General features: G+C 46.5%; 1 long non-coding RNA gene across 1 annotated transcript in view; it reads right to left on the minus strand.

The window, feature by feature from the left end:
- LOC121284273 overlaps window positions 1–2125 on the minus strand; it is a 51138-nt gene extending 49013 nt beyond the window's left edge. The window contains exon 1 of the long non-coding RNA XR_005944459.1: window positions 2033–2125. This is a non-coding gene — a long non-coding RNA (uncharacterized LOC121284273). The remainder of the gene's footprint in view (window positions 1–2032) is intronic.
- Between the last annotated feature and the right edge of the window lie 16041 nt (window positions 2126–18166).

The raw sequence follows: 18166 nt of genomic DNA on the forward strand, positions 1-18166 counted from the left end.
TACTTCCTACCAAAATGAATCACTTCACATTCGTCTGCAATGAACTTCATCCGTCAGCCATCTGCCCACTTGTCTACCAACACAGCACTCCGGACCTGAACGTGTCGATAAACATGTCTATCCACAAAGCTTCCAACCTCTTGGCTGTGCTGCCCTGACACCAGCTGCTGCTCAAGCTGGGAAACCCAGAGCTGGTGCTGCTGCAGCTGACAACACTTGCTGCAGATACGGTTACCAAGTTTAACCAATTTATTTGCAGTTCTTTGAGGAAGTAACATGTGCTGTGTTAAAGGGAAATTGGCAGATGTACTGTGCTTAGACTTCCAGAAGCCATTTGATAAAGCGCCACATCAAAGGTTGTTGCAAAATATAAAAGCTCACGGTGTAGGGGGTAAGATGTTGGCATGGATAGAAGCTTGACACCATCCAGGACAAAGCAGCCCCACCTGATTGGCACCACATCCACAAACATTCACCCCCTCCACCACCGACGCCCAGTAGCAGCAGCGTGTAGCATCTACAAGATGCACTGCAGGCATTCACTAAGGTTCCTTAGCACCTTCCAAACCCACAACCACAACCATCTAGAAGGACAAGACAAGAGCAGCTGATAAATGGGAACACTACCACTTGGAAATTCCCCTCCAAGCCATTCACCATCCTGACTTGGAAATATATTGCCATTCCTTCACTGTTGCTGGGTCAAAATCTTGGAATCACCCCCCCCCCCCCCCCAACGACCACTAACAGCACTGTGGGTGTACCTACACCACATGGACTGCAGCAGTTCAAGAAGGCAGCTCACCCCCACCTTCTCAAGGGCAACTAGGGATGGGCAATAAATGCTGGCCTAGTCAGCGACACCCACATCCCATGAATGAACAAAAAAAAGAATGGCTGGCACAAAGATAGGTAGGAAAGTAAGTTGTGAAGAAGACAAAAGGAGGCTACAAAAATATATAGATGGGTTAAGTGAGTGGGCAAAGATCTGGCAAATGGAGTATAATGTGGGAAAATGTGAAATTGTCCATTTGGGAAGAACAAATAAAAGGAGCATATTATCTAAATGGCCAGAGATTGCAGAGTTTTGAAATGCAGAGGGATCTGGATGTCTTATTGCATGAATCACAAAAGGCTTGTATGTAGGTACAACAAGTAATTAGGAAAACTAGTAGAATGTTATCATTTATTGCGAGGGGAATTGAATACAGAAGTAGGGAGGTTATGCTTCAGTTGTACAGGACACTAGTGAGACCACATTTAGAGTGCTGTGTACAGTATTAGTCTCCTTATTTAAGAAAGGATGTAAATCTGTTGGAAGCAGTTCAGAGAAGGTTTACTAGACTAATACCTGGAATGGGAAGATTGTGTCATGAAGCAAGGTTGGACAGGTTAGGCTTGTATCAGCTGGAGTTTAGAAGAGCAAGAGGTGGCTTGATTGAAACCTATAAGACCCTGAGAGGTCTTGACAGGGTGGATGTGGAGAGGATGTTTTCTCTTGTAGGAGAATCTCGAACTAGGGGGTCACTGTTTAAAAATAAAGGGTCACCCATTTAAAACAGATGCAGTGAATTTTTTTCTCTCCGAGGATCGTGAGTCTTTAGAACTCTCTTCCTGAAAAGTGGTGGAAGCAGAGTCTTATTCAAGGCAGAGGTGGATGGATTCTTGGTAAACAAGGGGTAGATGGGATGCCATGATCTTATTAAATGGTGGAGCAGGCTTGAGATGCCAAATGGCCTACTTCTGCTCCTTGTTTGTATGTACAGGAAACCTTCCGACATTCCCACATGGAACAGGATGTGCGCTCCATGGGTTGGAACTGTACTGCCATTCCACTATCAAGTATATAATAGAACTTATTATATAAAATTATTAAAGAGCCACCAGCTTCTTCTCTTGTCCTCAGTTAAATATAGGGTGATTAACTGAATGCTTTATTTAACATTATTAAAAATAATTCAGTTTTAATTTCCCAGCTCCTTAGACTAACTCCTTATCTTTGCAGAAAGGGAAACAAAGCTATAATAATTACCAGCCAATCAATTTTCAGCCCTCCTGTACTGCAAGTTTGATTTTCTTTCTCTCTCTCACTTCAAGAATCCAGACCTGTTACACGTTCCTGGGTCTGCTTCACAGTGATCCTGACTTTCACACTGCTCCCGGTCTGCTTCACAGTGATGCTGACCTGCTTGACATTCCTCCCGGTCTGCTTCACAGTGATGCTGACCTGCTTGACATTCCTCCCGGTCTGCTTCACAGTGATGCTGACCTGCTTGACATTCCTCCCGGTCTGCTTCACAGTGATGCTGACCTGCTTGACATTCCCCCTCGTCTGCTTCACAGTCATGCTGACCTGCTTGACATTCCTCCTGGTCTGCTTCACAGTGATGCTGACCTGCTTGACATTCCCCCTCGTCTGCTTCACAGTCATGCTGACCTGCTTCACATTCCTCCTGGTTTGCTTCATAGTGATCCTAACCTGTTTCACATTCCTCCGGTCTGCTTCACAGTGATCCTGACTTTCACACTGCTCCCGGTCTGCTTCACAGTGATGCTGACCTGCTTGACATTCCTCCCGGTCTGCTTCACAGTGATGCTGACCTGCTTGACATTCCTCCCGGTCTGCTTCACAGTGATGCTGACCTGCTTGACATTCCTCCCGGTCTGCTTCACAGTGATGCTGACCTGCTTGACATTCCCCCTCGTCTGCTTCACAGTCATGCTGACCTGCTTGACATTCCTCCTGGTCTGCTTCACAGTGATGCTGACCTGCTTGACATTCCCCCTCGTCTGCTTCACAGTCATGCTGACCTGCTTGACATTCCTCCTGGTCTGCTTCACAGTGATGTTGACCTGCTTGACATTCCCCCTCGTCTGCTTCACAGTCATGCTGACCTGCTTCACATTCCTCCTGGTTTGCTTCATAGTGATCCTAACCTGTTTCACATTCCTCCGGTCTGCTTCACAATGATCCTGACCGACTTGATACTCCTCCTAGTCTGGATATTTCTTCCTTTGCCTCCCTTCCATTATTAAGTGGCCTGTAGACCACGTCGATCAATGATTGATCCTTTATTATCTTTCATTTCTATCCATATCCATTTTAGTCTTGCTCCCAATTCTTAACAGCTTCTGCTAATTTACACAGAACTTGCGTTAATCCTGGGACCTTTCTGGTCGATATTCTTGTATGCATTTCGACAGGGTTGGAATTTTATAAGACTGGTCGCGTCTCAACTGGTACAAACTCTGCTGGCTTTCCTTTTCCGTTCAGCAGACCCGCTGTTTCTCCCGTAGACAGAGCGATGCTATTCCACCTGCAACATTCAAGTCGCATAGCTTGCCTACCATTGAGATACAAATATTTGAGGATGGCGTTTGGCTAAACCACGATTAGAATCTTCTGAATCGGAGTCTGATTCCAATTCTTCGTTGGAGAAAGTCGATATTTCAGATGTCCCGCTGCAAGCAAAGACATCGTGGTCTGCAATACCAAAGTACACGTCAAAATACAGTTCTCGCAACTAGCAAAGACTTCTTTGGCTCTAATCCGGACTAAGATTGCATTACTGGTAGTCAGGGACAATTCCAAACCATCAGTCACAGAGTCTCCCCGGATGGCATCATCAGTCACAAACTCTGTCTCTGTACAGCCGTTACCCCTCCATCTCAGACATCATCAGCTTTGAGCTCTTCAGCTGCATTACAACTGACCACGGACTCTGTATCTTTAATAACGTCAAGCATGAATTCTTCATCCCAACCAACATCCATCACAGATTCTTCATCTCTATAACATCGCCTTCGGATTCTCCCTCTGCAATACCATTGCTTGTCCATTCTATATCCCACACAGGCAGGAAGCACTGAGACAGAAACAATACTGAACACAGAGGAAAGTAAACAGCAAACAGGCAGAAGGGAAATAAAACAGGAAATACATGCAAGGCAACGAAAATAGTAGGTACATGGAGAATGAGCGGGATACAAGGCTTGTAGAGAGTAACCGGGATATAGGTGTATGGATGTGAAGCACAAAACAGATACCTGGAGGGTTAGCAGGAAATAGAGTCACACACGGTAACGCCTGATGAGGCTTAATCAAAAGAAATGCCCGTTCAAGCTCTTCTGAGGAAGAAACAGAGAGAAACAGCCTCCATTGCTGGCAAACTGCTGTTGCGAAGTGGAATGGAAGCAGCAATCGGGACTTCTGTTCCCAAACTGGAGCTGGATAACATTTGTAACTCTATTTCTTAGATGCTGGTGACCTCCTCTAACTCAGACTGTGAAGATACCTCAACCAATTTCTTCTCCAATTAGCTATTGGGACGTATTAACACTGTTTTGATTGGCATTTTATGTAGTTTCAGCTGATTGCTGCAGTACAGCAGGATTTTCTGCTTCTAGGAAGATTCCATAAATGACAATAAAGTGAAGTTCGACAATAAGGCGCAATCTGACAGACAGAAATGATGATGTCCTCTTCTGCTGAACCCCCATCCTCCTGCCATCACTCACCTCTGATTGGCTGGCAGATCTCAGGAGGTAGGATCTCACCTCTGATTGGCTGACAGATCTCAGGAGGTAGGGTCTCACTTCTGGTTGGCTGACAGATTCCAGGGTGCAGGGGTGGGGTGGGGGGGGGGGCGGGGGGTGTCGGTGGGGAGGGGTTTCTCACAAGTGGCCCTTGATCCCAGGTGGGTTGGGGAAAGTTTGCCGCTGGCTAGTTAAGTGACTGAGTGGTACTTAATTCAATGGACCTTCTAGAAATGAGGTGACTAAAAAAGACCCAATGAAAAGGTTATATTGCCTTTTAAATCCAGAGACGTACCTGGATGTATTAAATACTTGGCAGGTAGTGCAGGAGGCCCCTGGGGTCCCGCTCACAAATTGGTTTTCTGTTTTGGATGACAGTGAAGGCGTATAGTCAGAGGAGTATAGTCAGAGCTAAGTTTGTGGCACCAGGAGCGGTTCGGCTGTGCAGTAAGGGAGGGAGAAGAAAGGAAGAACAATAGCGATAGAGGATTCATTAGTCAAGGGAACAGACAGGTGTTTCTGCAGCCATAGATGTGACTCTAGGATGGGATGTTGTCTCTCCGGTGCCGGGGTCAAGGATGTCACAGAGCAGCTGCAGGACATTCTTCTGGGGGAGGGTGAACAGCCAGAGGTTGTGGTCACATTGGGACCAATGGCTTAGGTAGAAGGGGAATGTGGTCCTACAGACAGAATTTAGGGAGCTAGGTAGAAAATTAGCAAGCAGGACCTTTAATGTAGTGATCTCTGGATTACTCCCAGTGCCACGTACCAGTGAGTACAGAAATAGGAGGATAAGGCAGATGAATGTGTGGCTGGAAAGATGGTGCAGGAGGGAGGGCTTTAGATTCTTGGGACACTGGGACTGGCTCTGGGGGAGATGGCACCTGTACAAGCCGGACGGGTTGCACTTGAACAGAGCTGGGGCTGAGTTCCTTGCTAATGCTGTTGGGAGGGCTTTAAACTAACTCATCAGGGGTAGGGGAACCAAGAGAAAATATTAGAGAGGAATACCAGGGCACACAAAATACTGGGAGAGACAGGTAGCACTATATAGAGAATAGTAAGTTAATAGGTGGAGTCGGATAAGGAAGAAAGTCATGAAGTCTAAATCAGGGTTACAGTGCATGTATGTGAATGCACGGAGTATAGTGAATAAGATTGGGGAGTTACAGGTGCAGATTGCCATGCCGATAATAGAGACCTGGCTCAAGGAAGGGCAGAACTGGGTTTTAAATAGTCCTGGGTACAAGGTGTTCAGAAAAGATAAGGAAAGGAGGGTTGGTGGTATTGGTTAAGGAGAACATTGCAGTGCTGGAGAGAGAGTTTGTCCCAGAGGGTCAAGGACAGAATCAATTTGGCTAGAGCTAAGGAACATAAAGGGTGCAATTACATTGCTTGGTGTAGCCTATAGGCCACCAACTAGTGGGAAGAATGTAGAGGAACAAATCTGCAGGGAAATTACAGAGATGCAAATATTATAGAGTAGTTATAATGGGCGGCTTTAATTACTCAAATGTAAACTGGGACAGTGGTAGTGTAAAGGGTGGAGAGAGGCAAGCGTTCCTAGATTGTGTTCAGGAGAATTTCCCACAACAGTATGTTTCCAGTCCAACATGAAAGGATGCACTGTTGGACCTGGTTTTTGGAAATGAGGTGGGCCATGTGGATCACATGTCAGTGGGGGAACATTTAGGAGACAGAGATCATTGTATCATAAGGTTTAGGATGATGTTAGAAAAGTACAGTGGGCAATCCAGAGTAAGAATCATTAACTGCGGGGAGAGTCGACTTCCATGGGGCAAGAATGGAGCTGGGCTGGATAACCGGGAACCAACATAAAGGTGAATCTCAAAGTTTTCTATAGGCATATAAATAGTAAAAGGAGGAGTAGGGCTGATTAGGGACCAAAACGGGGATTTACATATGGACGACGGGGCCATGGCTGAGATATTAAATGACTACTTTGCTTCCATCTTTACCAAGGAAGCAGATGCTACCCAGGCCACCATGACAGATGAGGAAACTATGTCACTAGAAAGGTTCAAAATTGACAAGGAGGAAGTGTTGGATAAACAGTCGGTACTTAAAGTTGACAAGGCACCAGGACTGGATGAGATGCATCCAAGGATATTGAAGAAAGTGAGAGTAGAAATTGCAGGGGCACTGGTCATAATCTTTCAGTCTTCCCTAGACTCACAGGAGGTTCCAGAGTACTGGAGAATTGCAAACGTTACACCCTTGTTCAAAAAAGGTTGTTAGGATAAACCCAGCAATTACAGACCAGTCAGGTTAATGTCGGTGGTGGGGAAGCTTCCAGAAACAATCATTCAGGATAGAATTAATAGTCACATGGAAAATATGGGTTGATAAGGAAGAGACAGCATGGATTTCTAAAGGGGAAATCATGTTTAACTAACTTGCTGGAGTTTTTGGAAGATGTAACAGAGGTTTGATGAGGGTAATGCTGTTGATGTGGTGTACATGGACTTTGAACGGACATTTGATACAGTGCCACACAACCGACTTGAGAAAAGTTATTGCTCATGGAATAAAAGGCAAAATAGCAATGTGGATAAGGAATTGTCTGAGTAATAGGTAACACAATAATGGTCAATGGATATTTTTTGAGCAGGAGGAAGGTTTGTAACAGAGTTCCCCAGGGGTTGGTATTGGGTCTCATGCTTTTCCTGATATATATTAATAATCTAGACGCTGGTTGCAGGGGACAATTTCAAAGTTTGCGGATGATATAAAACTTGGAAACATTGTGACCTGTGAGGAGGACAGTGTAGAATTTCAAAAGGACATAGACAAGTTGGCGGAGTGAGCAGATAGGTGGTAGATGAAGTTCAATGTAGAGAAATGTGAGGTGATTCATTTTGGTAGGAAGAACATGGCAAGCCAATATAAAATAAGGGGTACAATTCTTAAGGGGGTGCAGGAGCAAAAAGACCTGGATGTATACACGCATAGATCATGGAGAAAATTCTGAAGGAGAGAATCAATCTCCACTCGGAGAGGCAAGGTTTGATCAGCGATAGAAAGCATGGTTTTGTCAGAGGGAGGTCATGCCTAACAAATTTGATTGAATTTTTTGAGATGACCAGGTGTGTAGATGAGGGTAGTGCAGTTGATGTAGTTTATATGGATTTCAGCAAAGCCTTTGACAAAGTCCCACATGGGAGACTTATAAAGAAGGCAAATGCACATGGGATACAGGGTAATTTGATAAGGTGGATTCAAAATTAGTTGTAGGAGACGGAGGGTGATGACAGAAGGATGGTCAAATGGGCAGATAAGTGACAGATGGAATTTAACCCTGAAAAGTGTTAGGTGATACACTTTGGATGGAGTAATTTGACAAGGAAGTATTCAATGAACAGCATGACACTAGGAAGTTCTGAGGAACAAAGGGACCTTGGCGTGTGTGTCCATAGATCTCTGAAGGTGGAGGGGCATATTAGTGGGGTGGTGAAAAATGCATATGGGACACTCACCTTATCAATCGAGGCATAGATTACAAAAGTAGGGAGGTCATGTTGGAGTTGTATAGAACCTTGGTGAGGCCACAGCTGGAGTACTCTGTGCAGTTCTGATCGCCACATTATAGGAAGGATGTGATTGCACTGGAGGGGGTGCAGAGATTCACCAGGATGTTGCTGGGATGAAACATTTAAGTTATGAAGAGAGGTTGGAATGACTTGGGTTGTTTTCGTTGGAGCAGAGAAGACTGTTGGGCGACCTGATTGAGGTGTACAAGATTATGAGGGGCATGGACACGGTGGATAGGGAACAGCTGTTCCCCTTAGTTGAAGAGTCAGTCACAAGAGGACATAAGTTCAAGGTGAGGGGCAGGAGGTTTAGGGGGGATGTGACGAAAAACATTTTTACCCAGAGGGTGATGACGGTCTGGAACGCACTGCCTGGGAGGGTGGTGGAGGTGGGTTGCCTCACATCCTTTAAGAAGTACCTGGGTGAGCACTTGGCACGTCATAACATTCAAGGCTATGGACCAAGTGCTGGTAAATGGGATTAGGTAGGTAGGTCAGGTGTTTCTTACATGTCGGAGCAAACACGAAGGGCCGAAGAGCCCCTTCTGCATTGTGTGATTCTGTGATTTGAAGGTGGCAGGACAGGTGGAGAGAGCAGTTAATAAAGCATACAGTACCCTGGCTTTATTAATAGTGGCACAGAGTACAAGAGCAAGGAGGTTATGCTGAACCTGTATAGGACACTCATCAGACCTCAGCTGGAGTATTGTGTACAGTTCTGGGCACCACACTATAGGAAGATTGTGAACACATTGAAGAGAGTGCAGAAGAGGTTTACAAGATTGGTACCAAGGATGAGAAACTTTAGCTTTGGAGAAGTTGGGACTGTTCTCCTTGGAGAGAAGAAGGCTAAGAGGAGATTTGATAGAGATGTTCAAAATCATGAGGGGCCTGGACAGAGTAGATAGGGAGAAACTGCTCCAACTCATAAAAGGATTGAGAATGAAAAGGCACAGATTTGAAGTGATTTGCAAAAGAAGCAAATGTGATGTGAGAAAAAACTTTTTCACACAGCGAGTGGTTCAGGTCTGGATTGCACTGCCTGGAAGTGTGGTGGAGGCAGGTTCAATTAAGACATTCAAGAGGGCATTGGATGATTGTTTCTATTCAAATAATGTGCAAAGGTACGTGGAAAAGGCAGGAACATGGCACTAAGACATAATGCTCATTTGGAGACCCAGTGCAGACACAATGGGCCGAATGGCCTCCTACACTGTAATAATTCTGTGAAATCAGCTCATTCACACTTGCTGAAGGTGAGACCCCCATTGCCTCCATGAAACACGTTGTTTATTATTAAAATGATCCATGTGCCTCATTCAGCAGAAAAGGGCAGGTGTTCGGCAGAAAGGGGAATGGGGAAGGGGCAATCGGCAGAAAGGGGTGTGAGGGAGTGAGGGTCAGCAGGAGGGGGTATGGGGGAGGGTGGTTGGTAGAAAGGGGAGTGCTGTCACTAGAAAGAGGGGTTCGAAAGAAAGGGCAGGTGGTCTTAACAGTCCCCTTTCCTTTCCCAATCCCAGGTCCCTTGGAATCTCTCCGGCTACAGGTAAGGAATGAAAAAGGCGCAATAACATTGATTGGTGTAGTATATTGACCATAAACTAGTGGAAGGGATGTAGGGCCTGAATAGGGGTTAATTACTATTTGAAGCTTAACTAGCAGTGAGTCAAGTCAGCTCTATTTAAGAAAGGAACTAACTAGTGTGCTTGCATAGGAACAGGAGAGTGAGCACATCCTGAGTGGGGCACAGCCAGAGTGGGTATTCGGAATTTGGTGCAAAGGGGACAAGGTTACTTTTGCATTTTTTCCTTGCTATCCAACTTCTTAAATCTTCAGAGTGTGCTGCAGCAGGAGAGGCTACAAGGGAAAGGAATCACTGGTAAGTAGTGGGTAAGGTATTTAATCGCTTGTAATTTAAGGTCTTTTTGTGTAGTATACAGTTTGTATACTCTACAGTAATGAGGATCAGGAAAGAAGGGCCCTGGAGTAATTGACTTAAAAGGTTTAATTTAAAGGGATAAATCATGGCAGGAGAGCTCAAAGCCGTGGTGTGCTCTTCGTATGCCATGTGGGAAGCTGGGGACATTTCCAGTGCCCGGGACCAGCATGTGTGCAGGAAGTGTGCCCAGCTGCAGCTCCTGGAAGCTCGGGTTTCAGAGCTGGAACAGCAGCTGGGGACACTGTGGAGCATCTGTGAGTCTGAGAGCATCATGGATAGCACATTTAGAGAAGTGGTCACACTGCAGATGAAGGGACTTGAGGAAGGAAGGGAATGGATGACCACCAGGCAGTCCAAGAGAAACAGGCAGGTAGTTCAGGAGCCCCCTGGGGTCCCACTCGCAAATCAGTATTCCATTTTGGAGGCTGATGAGGGTTCTGGTTCCTCCAGGGAGTGCAGACAGAGCCATGCTTCTGGCACCACAAGCAGCCTGTCTGTACGGGAGGGGAGGAAGGGAGGAAGAGCAATAGTAATAGAGGATTCTATAGTCAGGGGAACAGATAGGCGCTACTGTGGCCGTTAACGTGACTCCAGGATGGCATGTTGCCTCCCTGGTGCCAGGGTCCGGAATGTCACTGAACGGCTGCAGGGCATCCTGAAGGGGGAGGGTGATAAGCCAGAGGTCATGGTCTATGTTGGGACCAATGACATAGGTAGAAAGAGGGATGAGGTCTTGCATCAAGAATTCAGGGCGTTAGGCAGTTGACTAAAAAGCAAGACCTCTCGGGATTACTCCCAGTGCCACATGCTAACGAGCTCAGAAATAGGAGAATAGCACAGATGAATACGTGGCTTAAGAGTTGGTGCAGGAGGGAGGGTTTTAGATTCCTGGATCACTGGGACCATTTCTGGGGAAGGTGGGACCTGTACAAGTGGGACGGTCTATATCTGAACCAGAATGGGACTAACATCCTTGCAGGCGGGTTTGCTAGTGCTGTTGCGAGGAGTTTAAACTAATTTGGCAGAGGGAGGGGACACAGAACGTTAGCAGAATAGGGACACATCATAATACAGTAAAACAATCAAGTCAGAGGGAGTACAGCTGCAATAAGCTTCAAGGGAGTAGGCAAGGCTGGATGGCCTCTACTTTAATGCCAGGAGTATTACAGGTAAAACGGATGAGTTAAGGGTGAGGATTCACACGTGGAATTCTGATATAGTAGCCATCACTGAGACGTGGTTGAGGGAGGGGCAGGATTGGCAGCTCAACATTCCGGGATATAGAATCTTCAGGCGAGACAGGGGAGGGGGTAAAAGAGGAGGAGGCATTGTATTATTAGTTAAGGAGTCAGTTACTGCAGTAAGGAGAGATGATATCTTGGAGGGGGCATCGAATAAAGCTTTGTGGGTAGAGCTTAGGAATAAAAAAGGGGCAACCACATTATTAGGTGTTTATTATAGACCCACAGATAGTCAGTGGGAAATTGAGGAGCAAATATGTGCACAATTTGTAGCTGAGTGTAAAAACAATATCAATAGGGTAATTATATTACGTGATTTCAACTTTCCCAACATTAGTTGGGATAGACATAGTGTTAAGGGCTTAGATGGAGTGGATTTCTTGAAATGTGTACAGGAGAACTTTTTAGGTCAATATGTAGAGGGTCCAACAAGGGATGGCGCATTGCTGGACCTAATTCTGGGGAATGAAGCCAGACAGGTGGCTGAGGTGGTGGTGGGTGAGCATTTTAGCGACAGCGACCACAACGTGGTACAGTTTAAGCTTGTTCTGGACAAAGAAATTGACAAGTTGCAAAAAAATGTTTTGGTTTGGGGGAGAGTGGATTTTAGTAAAATAAGGCAGGATCTGGCCAAGGTAGACTGGGAACAGCTACTTGTGGGGAAATCTACAGAGGAATAGTGGGGGGTGTTCAAAAAGGAAATGGGGAGGGTACAGGCTCAACATGTTCCCTGTAGGGTGATAGGAAGAAGTAACAAGCCCAGAGAACCATGGATGATGAGAGATATTCAGGTTACAATGAGAAGGAAAAGAAAGGCTTTTAGCAGGTACAAGGGAAGCAAATCAGCAGAGACATTAGTGGAGTACAGACAGTGCAGGATGGAGCTTAAGAAAGCAATTAGGAGAGCAAAGAGGGGATATGAGAAAGCTCTGGCTGGTAAAAGTAGGGACAATCCCAAAATATTCTTTAAGTATATGAATGGGAAGAGGATGACCAGGGAAAGAGTAGGGTCCATAAGGGACCAAGGGGGCAATCTATGGGTGGAGCCAGAGGACATCGGTAGAGTGTTGAATGAATACTTCACGTCTGTCTTCACCCAAGAGAATGAGGATGAAGGTATCGAACTCGGGGAGAGAGACTGCGAGGTTCTTGAGCAAATTGATATAGGGAGTGACAAGGTATTGGAGGTGTTGGCAGACTTAAAAGTGGACAAATCACCTGGTCCGGATGATTTTTGTCCCAGAATGCTGAGGGAAGCAAGGGAGGAGGTCACAGGGGCTCTGACCTGAATTTTTAATTCCTCTCTGGCCACGGGGGAGGTGCCAAAGGTCTGGAGTACAGCTAATGTGGTTCCGCTATTTAAGAAGGGTTGTATAGATAAGCCAGGGAACTACAGGCCAGTGAGTCTCACATCAGTGGTAGGGAAACTACTGGAGAAATTTCTGAAGGAGAGAATCCATCTCCCCTTGGAGAGGCAAGGTTTGATCAGGGATAGTCAGCATGGCTTTGTCAGAGAGAGGTCATACCTAACAAATTTGATTGAATTTCTTGAGGAGGTGACCAGGTGTGTAGATGAGGATAGTGCAGTTGATGTAGTTTATATGGATTTCAGCAAAGCCTTTGACAAGGTCCTACATGGGAGACTTATAAAGAAGGCAAAGTCACATGGGATACAGGGTTATTTGATAAGGTGGATTCAAATTGGCTTAGTTGTAGGAGACAGAGGGTGATGACAGAAGGATGCTTCAGTGACTGGAAGCCAGTGTCCAGAGGTGTACCACAGGGATCTGTGCTGAGTCTCCTACTATTTGTCATTTATATAAACGACATAGATGACAATGTGGGGTTAGGATTAGTAAGTTTGTGGATGACACAACGATTGGCCAGGTGGTTAACAGTGAGGTTGGGTGTCTTGGGCTACAGGAAGCTATAGACGGGATGGTCAAATGGGCAGATAAGTGGCAAAAGGAATTTAACCCTGAAAAGTGTGAGGTGATACACTTTGGAAGGAGTAATTTGACAAGGAAGTATTTAATGAACGGCATGACACTAGGAAGTTCTGAGGAACAAAGGGACCTTGGCGTGTGTGTCCATAGACCTCTGAAGGCGGAAGGGCATGTAGTGGGGTGTTGAAAAAGGCATATGGGACACTTGCCTTTATTAATCGAGACATAGATTACAAAAGTAGGAAGGTCATGCTGGAGTTGTATAGAACTTTGTTGAGGCCACAGCTAGAGTACTGTGTGTAGTTCTGGTTGCCACATTATAGGAATGATGTGATTGCATTGGAGGGGGTGCAGAGGAGATTCACCAGGATGTTGCCTGGGATGAAACATTTAAGTTATGAAGAAAGGTTGGATAGACTTGGGTTGTTTTCGTTGGAGCAGAGAAGACTGAGGGGAGACCTGATTGAGGTGTACAAGATTATGAGGGGCATGGACACGGTGGATAGGGAGCAGCTGTTCCCCTTAGTTGAAGGGTCAGTCACAAGGGGGCATAAGTTCAAGGTGGGGGGCAGGAGGTTTAGGGGGGATGTGAGGAAAAACTTTTTTACCCAGAGGGTGGTGACGGTCTGGAATGCGCTGCCTGGGAGGGTGGTGGAGGCGGGTTGCCTCACATCCTTTAAAAAGTACCTGGATGAGCACTTGGCACGTCATAACATTCAAGGCTATGGGCCAAGTGCTGGTAAATGGGCTTAGGTAGGTAAGTCAGGTGTTTCTCAAGTGTCAGTGCAGACTCGATGGGCCAAAGGGCCTCTTCTGTACTGTGATTCTGAACTTGCAAAGAAATTACAGACAGGTGCAATAATTATAGAGTAATCATAATGGGGGACTTCAATTATCCAAATATTGACTGGGATAGGAATAGTGCAAAGGGACAAGAGGGGCGAAAGTTCCTGGAATCTGTTCAAGATAATTTTCTGCAGCAGTATGTTTCCAGTCCAATGAGAGGGCAGGCACTGATGGTCCTGGTTCTGGTGAATGAGTTGGATTAAGTGAATCAAATATTAATGGGAAAGCATTTAGGGGACAGTGACCATTGTATCATAAGGTTTAGGCTGGCGATGGAAAAGGGCAAGGAACAATCCAGAGCAGTGAGAGTTAATTGGGAGAAAGCCAACTTTGATGGGATGAGAATGCATCTGAGTTGAGTGAGTTGGAATCAAATGTTGGCAGAAAAGACGGTGGCTGAACAATGGGCTACCTTCAAAGAAAAAGTATTGCAGGAAATGTCAAGGTATATTCCCTTGAAAGGGAAAGGTAGGACAAATAAATCCAGAGCGCCCTGGATGACAAGAGAGATAGAGGTGAAGATGAAAAGGAAGAAGCACACACACAACAGATGTCAGGTAAAAATACAATGGAGAATCAGGCTGAATATAGAAGGACCAAAGGGGAAGTGAAGAAACCAGTAAGAAAAGCAAGGAGAGAGCATGAAAATAGACTGGCAGCTCATATAAAAGGGAACCCCAAGGTCTTCTGTAAGCATATAAATAATAAAAGTGTGGTAAAAGAAAGAGTAGAGCCGATTAGGGATAAAAAAGGAACTTGCACATGGAGGCTGGAAAAATAGCGGAGATGTTGAACGAGTTCTTTGTATCTGTCTTTACAAAGGAAGAATATGCTACCCAGACCAAGGTGAGAGAGGAGGTAACTGGTACACTAGAAGAACTTACAAATGAGAGGAAAGAGGTGTTTGAAAGGCTATCTTTACTTAAAATAAATAAAGTACCAGGACCGGAAGAAGTGCATCTGAGGGAAGTGAGAGTGGAAACTGCAGAGGCACTAGTGATTATCTTCCACTCGGTTTCATTCCTTTTTTGAGGCTTTGTAGCAGTTTAATGGGCCATTTCAGAGGGCATTTTAAGAGTCAACCACATTGTTGTGGGTCTGGAGTCACATGCAGTTAAGTACAACAGATTTCCTTTCCTAATTTCAGTGAACCAGATGGGTTTTTACAACAATCAACAATGGTTTTATGGTGATCATTATTAATTCCAGAATTTTTATTGAATTCAAATTCTACCATCCATAGCAGGATGTGAACCTAGGCTCCCACAGCATTAGTCTGAGTCTCTGGATTACTAGTCCAGTGACAATACCACTGTGCCATCGCCTCCCCTAATGGGAACAGCTTTTCTTTGCCTACGTTATGAAACCTATCATAATCTTGTACACCTCTATCAAATCTCCCCTCGATCATCTTTGATCCAAGGAGAACAACCCCAGCTTCTCCAACTGAACCTTGTAATGAAAATCCTCCATTTCTAAAATTATTCTGGTGAATCTCCTCTGCACCCTCTCAGGATCGTCACATCCTTCTGAAAGTGTGGTGACCAGAACGGCACACAATATCAGAGCTTTATAAAGATTTAGCAAAATGTACTCTATAGGCATAATGTTCTTGTTGGTGCGTGGGGGTGGGCCTCACATGCTAATGCATAAGATGACGCACGGTGATATCGGGCATGTAACCCAACGTCACTGCGCGCCATTGCGATGTTTCGGTGGGAGGCCGCGTGATGATCTCCGATGCATGCTCGCCATTAATTAACGGGCCACTTAAGGCCCTTGAGCCAGTAATTGACGCTGACCTTTCGGGGCTCGTGTGATCTTCAGGTAGTTGCACAGGCGCAACGGGCAGGTGGATAGGCCAGATTTTTATAAACCTCATCCACAGGTGGGATAAGAGGGGTGAGTGGGGTCCCCAGTGATCTTTGGCAGACATTTAATGTTTAAACTTACTGCTACTTGCCTGTGCGAGCAGGAATACTTCAAATCTCTTCACAGCTGCTTGGACAGGAATAACAGGCTTCAGGGCAGGACTTTGGAGTAAATATCATTTTTGGAGCCTTGCTGGTTTCAGGAAGCCTTCCCTTATCCTGGGAATGGGAGTTGTGCTCTCCACTGGAGACACCTCCTCTGAGGAGGAAGGAAGGGCCAGAAGGGGGAGGAGGCCAGGAGTCCACATTCAGCCTCCAGGGGAGCCACCTTTGGGAAGGAGAGGCACAGGCACAAGGGGTGCAGGGCCAACAGGAAGCACAAGGCAGAAAGGGCCACAGAAGATGCCACTATCCTGCTGCCAGGGTTTACAAGTGGCGAAGCAGCTACCTCAATATGACTGAGAGGCAGTGTCAAAGGAGGCTCCGTCTCTCAAGGGAGACAGTAACCTCCATTTGTCAGACGATAGGCCCTGAGATCTGTGCCAACTGTGTGGGTGGGCACCCCATGCCAGTGGCATTGAAGGTCATGGCTGCCTTGAGCTTCTATGCCTCTGGCTGTTTCCAGCAGTTGGTGTGTGATCTTTGTGCAGTCTCCCAATCAGCTGTCCACACTTGTGTCAAGCAAGGTGACAGGTGCTCTGTTCAGGCGTGCATTGACCTTCATCCACTACCACTGGGACTAGGCCAGCCAGACAGAGCGAGCCAGAGGCTTTGCGGCCATTGCTGGCTTCCCCCGTGTCCAGGGTACTATAGACTGTACACATGTGGCCATCAAGGCACCAGCAGGTGAGCCCGGTGCCTTCATCAACAGGAAGGGCTTCCACTCCATGAACGTGCAGATAGTGTGTGATCACAGGATGCTGATTCTACAAGTCTGTGCAAGGTACTCAGGCAGCTCCCACGACGCCTACATCCTCAGACACTCCCAGGTGCCGGGGCTCTTCAGTGCTCCAGCCCGGCTGGATGGATGGCTGCTGGGTGACAAGGGCTATCCCCTCAGAAGAAGCTCATGACGCCTCTCCACCATCCAAGAACAGAAGCTGAGCAGCGGTACAATAGGAGCCACAGCTCCACAAGGGCTGTGGTGGAGAGAACCATCGGTCTTCTCAAGATGCAATTCTGATGCCTGGACTGTTCAGGGGGCCACACTCCAGTACCCCCCAGGTCATGTGTCACTGATATTGGTTGCATGCTGCGATCTCCACAATCTTGTGCTGGAAAGGGGGGGACCCAGTGGATGATGAAGATGTAGACACAGATGCTCTGGCTGCACACGATGAGTCCAGCAGTGAGTCCGAGGATGAGCAGGCACAGGGAAATACTGAGCGGGTAGACACTGACCCAGGCATCCTCCAGGGAGGCAGGGACACCCGGGAGGCTTTAATCCAATGAACCTTCAGCTAGAACACCACATATGGACCTTCAACACACACCAGGGCTGCAGACTCCATACTCGATACCTGAGAGCAACATCTGCCTGGTTAGGAACATTAACTATGTGCCTTGTCAATAAAGTTCAATGGCAAACAACTCACTTATAATATCATGGGTTCCTGTCCACCTGCAGAATTAAGGAATCACCCTGAGGCATGTTCACATATGAAGCATTTAATGAATTCACAAAATAAACAAAGAAACTTAATTCAAAGATGTTCAGCATCACACCAAATTATAATCAACTAATAGCTGGGGAACATAAAACCACCAGTGAGAATCCCATGGTGCCTAAGGTGCCTTATGTTTCCATTTCCGGGTGCTACGTCTTGTTGCTGCCCCCTCGCTGGGAGTGGTACCTGAGCCAGCTGCTGACTCTGCTGTCCTGTTGGCCTCGATGACCTTGGCGGTCGTTCTCTGTCCCGTGGAGCCAGTGCTGGTCCCGTCTGGGAGGGAGCTGCCAGTTCCACAGCTGGCATCTCCCCAGTCACTGCAGCCTCATCAGATCCCATGGTCACTGGCAAAGAGGTGGAGGAGCTGCTACCCTCATCTGGAGCGCCCTGAGAGGTACCCGCAGAGACGACAGGCAGCTGCTGCGCCGACATGAGGTTGCTTCGGACCTCCCTGCTCACTGTGGATGGATGGGCACTGAGCTGGGAAACTTGGTGCCCAATCCATCTCCAGCAGAGGTCAATGCCGATGTGAGGGCTTGCAGATTTGAGCACAACCCCAGGAAGCCCTG

This window comes from Carcharodon carcharias, chromosome 11, assembly GCF_017639515.1.
Source record: "Carcharodon carcharias isolate sCarCar2 chromosome 11, sCarCar2.pri, whole genome shotgun sequence".
Classification (NCBI taxonomy): domain Eukaryota; kingdom Metazoa; phylum Chordata; class Chondrichthyes; order Lamniformes; family Lamnidae; genus Carcharodon; species Carcharodon carcharias.